Raw genomic sequence first — 8,766 nt, 5'->3', positions numbered from 1 at the left:
GCCCTCTGTGTATACTAAATGACAATAAAAGTTGTCTAAGTCTACATATTGCTAGGAAACACAAATAAAATTACATAATAATAGATCATTGAAAAATAAAATTAAAACTGTTGATTGTTGATCAAATTAAGAAATAAAATTAGCACTAAATAATTTTGATTACCTAAACTCCACTGCATTCCTCTTTTACTGATATGTTTAAATGAACACAAGTGACCAAATGGGGGTTTACTTATCAATCTCATATGTAAACCTTTATTGAAAAGACCAAAAGATAAAGCAATTATAATGTATTATTATTATTTTAAATATTAGAATGTACTGCTGCTGCTACAAGATGGTTGATTTTTCCAGATGTGATTATATTGTCTGTGAAATGTCTGTTTTTTTTTTTTTTTTATCTGTTTTTATTGTTATAAGCTAAACAGTAGTGCAGTTTGTAGCACCATTGCTTTGCAGCTTCAAGGTCCTGGGTTTGATTCCCAACCTAGGGTCATTTGCAAGGAGTTTGCATCTTCTACTCTGGCTTCCTTCAACTGTTACAAAACATGACCGTTAGATTCATTGGTCTCTAGATTGCCTTTAGTTGTGAGTGTGTGAATGGTGTCTAAGTTTTTCATAAATATCTATTATGAAATGTTTTCACAAATGAACACAAAGAGTTCAAAAATAATTTATTGCCCCAAAGGGGAATTAAATATAAGGGAAATTAAACTAAGGGCTGCTTAGTGGAACAGTGGGTAGCACTGCTGCCTTACAACAAGCAGGTTCTAGCTACGATCCCCGGCCTGTGGTCTTTCTACATGGAGTTTGCAAGTTTTACCTGAGCATGCGTTGGTTCTCTCCATCCATCCATCTTCCCTTGTTTATTCCGTCAGAGTGACGGTTGGGCCAGTGCCTATCTCAGTCAGTTTATGGGCGAGAGGCAGGGTACATCCTTGACAGGCCACCAGTCTTTGTCTTTTTACAGTATTCATTTTAAAAATAAGTTCAGCAAACTTAACGAGAAGAAGACCTAAGAACACCTATCAATGACCTTACCCAGTTATAAACTATTCCACAGACTATGAAGCTACCTTGCAAGCAAGATGAATTGTCACGAGATTTGTAAATTAGCAAATTTCCAAAAAAAATATTGCCAGCCACCAATAAATGCATTAGCCTCAAGTACAGATATGTCACAAAGCAAAGAAATGTAGTGACATTTATGATGTCAACCAAAAGTACCAGGCTGAAGCATGGGTGCGAGGAGGCTGTACCAGTAGAGTCAGATATTCAGTCTATTTTAGCTGGAATACCCTTTGTTTGAAAATGAGCAAAAGGACATAATTTGTGACCTTTTGGATGGGACAGAGTTCCTCCCGACCAGATTTCACCTAGACTTAGAAAAACGTTATTGTCATTTTGTATACACAGTGTATACAACAGGAAATGTACACACATGCAGCTTTTCAACAGTGAATGCAGTGATAAAAATGTAAAAATTGTAATGGAGACATGGTGCAAAAGTTATTGGATGTGGAAGTTTCAGAGCAGTGAAAAAAATAAATAGATATATATGGTGCAAAATGCAGTAGAAACACTTAGATTTTGCAAGAGTTTGACTTGTCAGTCAGCTCTGCTAGTTGTGAAACAAAATAAAGAATGTGATACCTCACAGCTACTACTGCTGCTGTGATTGACTAAAAGTTAGACATGGGAGGTAGCTGCTACTTGTTGAATCCCCAGTCACCTCTTAGAATTGTACTGAATGTCCCTCCTTTTTAGAAACACTTTCCACAGGAGCCTTTCCAGATGGATACTGTTTAGAATTAAAATTGAACTATACTTATGAGTCTGGCTTATGACACGTTAGGTATGAAGTAGTCTTACTTCAGTTTTTTTTGGTGCCATTTTTGGTTTAGAGATAAAAGGTTAAGAGGAAAATAATGCAAGCAATTTATTAGAAGATAAGTATCTTAATTGAAAAAAAAGGGCGGAAGGGGAAAATCCTTCTACCTAGAAGCAAAAATAGGCATATTGTTTTCTTCAGTAGATTTTTAGAATGATAATTTTACTTAAAAAATAGCATTTCCTCAAAATTTTTAAGCTATTACTAAAACACGCTTTAATTTGCAGTCCATTATTTTCTAAGGAGCCACTTGTATTTCATCATTAATTAGAAGTAAGACATGCAGCTGTACTAGTATGTTTGTATAAGATAGGCAGAGATGGCAAAAGTACTCACTTTCCGTACTTGAGTAAAAGTACAGATACTTGTGTTAAAAAATACTCTGGTAAAAGTGGAAGTACTGATTAAACTTCTTTACTCAAGTAAAAGTAACAAAGTACAGGCTTGTAAATGTACTTAAAGTATAAAAGTTAAAGTAGAAACCACTTTTTTCATGCCGTTGCCTACATTTTAAATGGATGTCTGCTAATAGGACTAGATCTCCGTTGTGTTCATTTTCAATCATCTCGTCGTCCATGCTACTATGCTAACGCCACCGCCACCAAGCTGCAATGATTTGCTGCGAATGAATACCGCCGAATCTGTCGATTCATCTTGTAGTGGTGCGTCAAATGCAACATAGATTCCCATCCAATTAGATTGAATTTGGTATTGATAACGTGAAAAATAATAACGGTAACTCCATTGAAATGATTCAAAACTAAAGTAACGAGCTAATATTTTAAAATGTAAGGAGTAGAAAGTACAGATATTTGTGTAAAAATGTAAGGAGTAGAAGTAAAAAGTCGCCATAAAAATAAGTAGTAAAGTAAAGTAAAAATATCAGAAAAATCTACCTGAGTACAGTAACGAAGTATTTGTACTTCGTTACTTCCCATCTCTGAAGATAGGGAGGGGTAAAATCAACTCCCCTGCTTTGCTTTGGCTGTTTTAACTATTCTTAATTGTAGAACAGTCCTTTTAAATCAACCGTCCCCAGTTGTAAATTTAGTAGTTGTTTTAATAACTACACAGTATTTGTGTTAACACGTTTTGCCCTTACAGCACAGTATTTTATTCTGTTTTTGTTGATTTCTAAAATCTATTCTTTTACTTAAAATCCTGTCACTTTGGCTGCTGCTCCTGACAATGCAAGGATTTCTCTTTTCCATTCTAAAACACTTTCTAATAGTATTCTTTTTTTCTTAAAATGCATATCCTCACTTCACACCAAAGACATTTTTAGGGACTTTTTTCTGTCAGTCCAACAAATCACCACAGCACAGACTTATATTAGGTTCTTTGGAGCTCTAAGTACATAAGACATACAGTTTTAAAAATTCATTCAATGATCTTAAGGGCATTGGATAATTTTTTTTTCTGAAAATTATGGCTACAGCTTAATTTGGGCCAACGGAAAAACCAGAGATTGAACCGCTTTTCTATGTTTTCACAACACACTGAAAGACCATCTCAAAAGCAACAGAGCATGATTTTCTCTCCACTGTGTGGGTAGAGGTGGGTAGCAGTTCCCACATAACTTGCTGGTGTACAAGCTAAAGCCCTCTACATGAATAATTTGCTACTTGCAGCTTTATTTTGGCCTTGGTTTTTATTCCTTTCACCCACACAGTCATGGTAAGCTGATCAGGAGCAAATAGGAGGGTTTGGCATTGGCCAATATGCAAGAAAAACAAAACTGCTCTACAGGAAATCAATAAATAGAAGTGTTTATTATTATTATTATTATCTAATATTGGTATTCTTATTAGGTACAGACTCAATAATTTAGAATTTAATGAGTATTTTCTGTAGATTCTTAAACTGCTGTATAATACATGCTTGCATGTGTGCACAAACTTATGATACGTGGCAAATCTCGTGCAGCTTTGGTAAATGTCTGTTGGTCCCAGAGAGTCCACAAACACAGTTGCTGGTCATGAAAGAACCAGAACAGATGGCTGCATCTGAGAGAGCTGCACCTGTTTATATATAGCTTCTCAGTAGAGCACTTGAGAGATATGAAAACAAAGCAAAGCTGTCCGTTTGGCAAACCAGCAGAAGCATCCACGCCTCATGGTCTCACTTGAGACAGCAGATTTCTGATGGATTTGAACACTAAGATTTTATAATGTACTAAGAAATATCATCAGTAAAAATAGATCAAGTTTCCAATATAGGAGCATTGTCTTCACTGCAGTGTTTATGATTTGTTTTGAAAGGTTGCTGCACTGGGAGCAATTTACTTGTCAAACTAAGAAAATGAAATTATAACTAAAGCAGTGCTTCACTGTCCGTTTCAGCTTTACAAAGCATTTTCTACACTTTTAGTTTTAATCTCTGTTTTCATATAAAAATATGTCGGCTTGGCTTATACTCTATTGTGCTACACCATCAAAGCTAAAATGGTTCTTTTCACGATATGCAAGGTTCAAATGACATCATTACTTAAGGAGGTGCTGCATAATTCATCAATCACATTGCATAAGAGCCCTAATTGAGTTTTCATGAGGTGCTATATTTGCTGTGTCAGTGACTCTGCAGAGTGGTTATGATATTCTATTAAATTCTATTTGGGGCTGAGTTTGTGTGATCATTTTCTTATGGTCTCTAATGTCTTCTAACAGGTACAGAAGAGTCTTACTATTTCACCCAATACTAAAAATGTGGCACAAGTTTTAATTCAGCTGGCTTTGATAGAGTATTTAATATCAGCAATTTTTTTAATATTATGCCAAGGTTCTAACTGTGTGCATTGTAACAGCATACTGCATAGTAATAATATCTGTAAGTTGCAAAGAAATGAACATTATCTCTTGATCCTTTTGAGTGGCATTGACCTATATTTCTATTTATGGTATTTTATTGTCTCTTTTTTGTTGTTTTCTTATTTCAAGCTGCTTTTTCAGTCATTTTCAGCAAAAGTATCACAAAAACAACATCTGCAGCAGAAACTGAACTAAAATATAATGTTACATAAAATAGAAGCCATTGAAACCTTTAAGACTCTAACCCCTCCAGTACACTACAGTACATCCATCTCTCATGTATGATAAATTCTTCACTAAATTCTGGTGTAAGTAGAAAGCTTGCCCATGGTTTTAAGAAGGTATTGATTCCTCTGATTGGTCTTTGATTATTTAAAAGATGAATGACAACAGATTAATCTAAATAAATGCTTTCTAATTTATACGTCTTTTATTTTGTGCTATTCTTTTGAAAGATAACTGTCCTGTTTACTATGGGAATTGCATTATCTTTAAACTGGATCTCAAGAGATGTGATTCACTGTGCAAATTAAATTAATGACAAATCTTTGAGGGGGAATATATGTTAAAATAAATGCAATGACCCAATTTAATCTGCATTCCCTTAAGATAAAACTCTGTTGAATTTTTAATTCAAATTTCAACATTCAGTCTTCTTTGATTGGAATCTATAAGCATCCCATATCTTCACATAGATTTCAAGAACTTCAGCCAAGAGCAAGTGGACAACATTTCTATCAGCTTTATTTCTATTACTACAAAGATACTGTCCACAATTTAGTTTCAGACTTTAGCTAGGCCATTCAAAAGGTGGGACTTTCTTGTAAATGACGAAGTTTATTTCACTTGGATTTACTTTGTTACTGAATATTGCAAATAGAGTTTAGGTCAAAATGACAGGTAGTCATAACATATTCAAAATATTTAGAACAGGTGAAAATAAAGATAGGTTTCATTTGAAGAAATTTTTTCCAGTAACATAATGCAGCCACCATGCATCAGTGTGGGTATGGTGTTCTTTTGGGTATTTTTGGGGTTTTTTTGCCAAACAGAGATGTTTAGAGTTTCCTCTACCCTTCCCATCCTTCCTTCCAATCCCTTTAGATTTATCTGCCACCCCTCACATGTACACTCACCGGCCACTTTATTAGGTACCCCATGCTAGTAACGGGTTGGACCCCCTTTTGCCTTCAGAACTGCCTCAATTCTTCGTGGCATAGATTCAACAAAGTGCTGGAAGCATTCCTCAGGGAATTTGGTCCATATTGACATGATGGCATCACACAGTTGCCGCAGATTTGTCGGCTGCACATCCATGATGCGAATCTCCCGTTCCACCACATCCCAAAGATGCTCTATTGGATTGAGATCTGGTGACTGTGGAGGCCATTTGAGTACAGTGAACTCATTGTCATGTTCAAGAAACCAGTCTGAGATGATTCCAGCTTTATGACATGGCGCATTATCCTGCTGAAAGTAGCCATCAGAAGTTGGGTACATTGTGGTCATAAAGGGATGGACATGGTCAGCAACAATATTCAGGTAGGCTGTGGCGTTGCAACGATGCTCAATTGGTACCAAGGGGCCCAAAGGGTGCCAAGAAAATATTCCCCACACCATGACACCACCACCACCAGCCTGAACCGTTGATACAAGGCAGGATGGATCCATGCTTTCATGTTGTAGACGCCAAATTTTGACCCTACCATCCGAATGTCGCAGCAGAAATCGAGACTCATAAGACCAGACAAAGTTTTTTCAATCTTCTATTGTCCAATTTCGATGAGCTTGTGCAAATTGTAGCCTCAGTTTCCTGTTCTTAGCTGAAAGGAGTGGCACCCGGTGTGGTCTTCTGCTGCTGTAGCCCATCTGCCTCAAAGTTCGACAGACTGTGCGTTCAGAGATGCTCTTCTGCCCACCTTGGTTGTAACGGGTGGTTATTTGAGTCACTGTTGCCCTTCTATCAGCTTGAACCAGTCTGGCCGTTCTCCTCTGACCTCTGGCATCAACAAGGCATTTCCGCCCACAGAACTGCCGCTCACTGGATGATTTTTCTTTTTCGGACCATTCTCTGTAAACCCTAGAGATGGTTGTGCGTGAAAATCCCAGTAGATCAGCAGTTTCTGAAATACTCAGACCAGCCCTTCTGGCACCAACAATCATGCCACGTTCAAAGTCACTCAAATCACCTTTCTTCCCCATACTGATGCTCGGTTTGAATTGCAGGAGTTTGTCTTGACCATGTCTACATGCCTAAATGCACTGAGTTGCCGCCATGTGATTGGCTGCTTAGAAATTAAGTGTTAACGAGCAGTTGGACAGGTGTACCTAATAAAGTGGCTGGTGAGGGTAATACGACTTGGTTGATGGGTACTCTCATGATTTAATCTACCATTCCTTAAGGAGAGTGCAGAGAAAGGGTGGAAACTTCCTCTGATCAGTGTTTGATCAGACTTAGGATTTGGTGAATAAAGACAGTTGGCTTGCTATTACTGCAAACTCAATCTAAAGGCCAAACCTATACACTGAGATTCCTGCTGTGATATTGGTGATATTGGGATGGTCCTTTCTGAATATTGTCCCACCTTAATTCTCTGCTCTATGATAGGGTATCATTTTTAAAAGCTATCTCTCTCTCTTGTTGAATGAATATAGTATTAGTTTTAGTTGTATTTGCTGCTTTCTTTGGCACCTTGGATCCTTGCACTGCAATAAAAATGCTCTTTTGCTACAGAGAAGGCCTGTTGTAAAATCGTCTGTATTCATGCCTCTAGAATGTGATAGCAATAAAATACATGAGTTACTGACAAGATGGTAATCAGCAGTGGAGAATTTTATGAGGATTATTTGTTATGTAGAACGAGTCTGTGACACACTGACACTCCATTATCAGGCCTGAGACACAGACGATTATCATTAACAGAGGGCTGTGCTACTAACATGGCACCATTGCATGCAATAGAACTGTTTTTACAGCTAGAGATTTTATCGATCTGTTGTTGACCTGATATTGAATCTGCTTATGCTAAAATCCTGCCACTGATGGGTTTTGTTCTGTAGTTTTAGCAGTGTCAGAATCTATAACCATGGTCTAACTTGAGACTTGCTGAGTATGAGTGTGAAGGACAGATCCCTGCTTTAAGAAGCAAGGGAGTTTGCTGAAAGCTCTTTCAAAGGTGTTGTGATTGTTACAGCCTACTACAGGCATGATCATCTGTATTCACACTGTGTACTTTCTCTGTGTACCCTGTTGAGAGTTCTTAATGTTGTCAAAAGATTAAGTCTTCTTCAAGAGATGAAAGGCCTTGTTTGGACAGGCTCGCAAGTACTTAGTTGTTGAGAATAGGTCCTTCTGAGTCCTTGGTACTGCAGAGCAACAACATTTGCATTCATTTACCACCCTAACACTTCTGTGCTCTTGTACCACCAGTTTCTATTAACATCTGTGACATATAAGTGCAGATATCAATCAAGAAACCCCTAAACTAGAGGAGCACTGAATCACATTAGTACTGTTAACTTTAAAATTGCAAGGGATGGCTTTATTGCCACATTTGGTAGACACATGTATTTCAAGTACCATGCATTTACTCTCTCCATGCCAGTACTGCATTCAGTTAGTTAAACTGGCTTGTACTGCCCTTGAAGCCCGCATCACAAATAATTTCGGGACTTTGGGTATTAATTCTCTCAAATATTGATAGGAATAATTGTAGCTCAGGATACTTAGTAATTCTTTTATTTATGGTTAATGTGTAAAATAGAAATTGCTGTAAGAATTGTCATCCTTTGAAAATGATATGTAATCTCTGGAATGAACAGAAATTCACCTCCAAAAACAGACAACTTGATTCAGTTTGTAGCTTTGGATGTTAGTACTGTTTTGCCAGTTTGTTCCTTGGGAATAACAGATTACTGTGATAATGTTTTACAGTATGTCTTAAAATAATAATTTTATAGTTTTTAGAGCTAGATCATTAGCACATAATTTTAAGTGAGCTGGCCTTTTCTTAATATATCAGTTTTATTTCAAAAGCAAAGTTTGTGTTAATGTGGTTCTGACTATGT

General features: G+C 36.9%; 1 protein-coding gene across 2 annotated transcripts in view; it reads left to right on the top strand.

Annotated features, from left to right (window-relative positions):
• LOC107094762 (protein bassoon-like) overlaps positions 1 to 8,766 on the top strand; it is a 103,028-nt gene that overhangs the window by 71,043 nt on the left and 23,219 nt on the right. The gene's annotated exons all lie outside the window — the stretch shown is intronic.

The sequence above is a fragment of the Cyprinodon variegatus genome, unplaced genomic scaffold (assembly GCF_000732505.1).
Source record: "Cyprinodon variegatus isolate N-32 unplaced genomic scaffold, C_variegatus-1.0 Scaffold505, whole genome shotgun sequence".
Lineage (NCBI taxonomy): Eukaryota > Metazoa > Chordata > Actinopteri > Cyprinodontiformes > Cyprinodontidae > Cyprinodon > Cyprinodon variegatus.
Note: the sequence above shows the minus strand (reverse complement) of the source record. Positions and strands in the feature narration are given on the sequence as shown.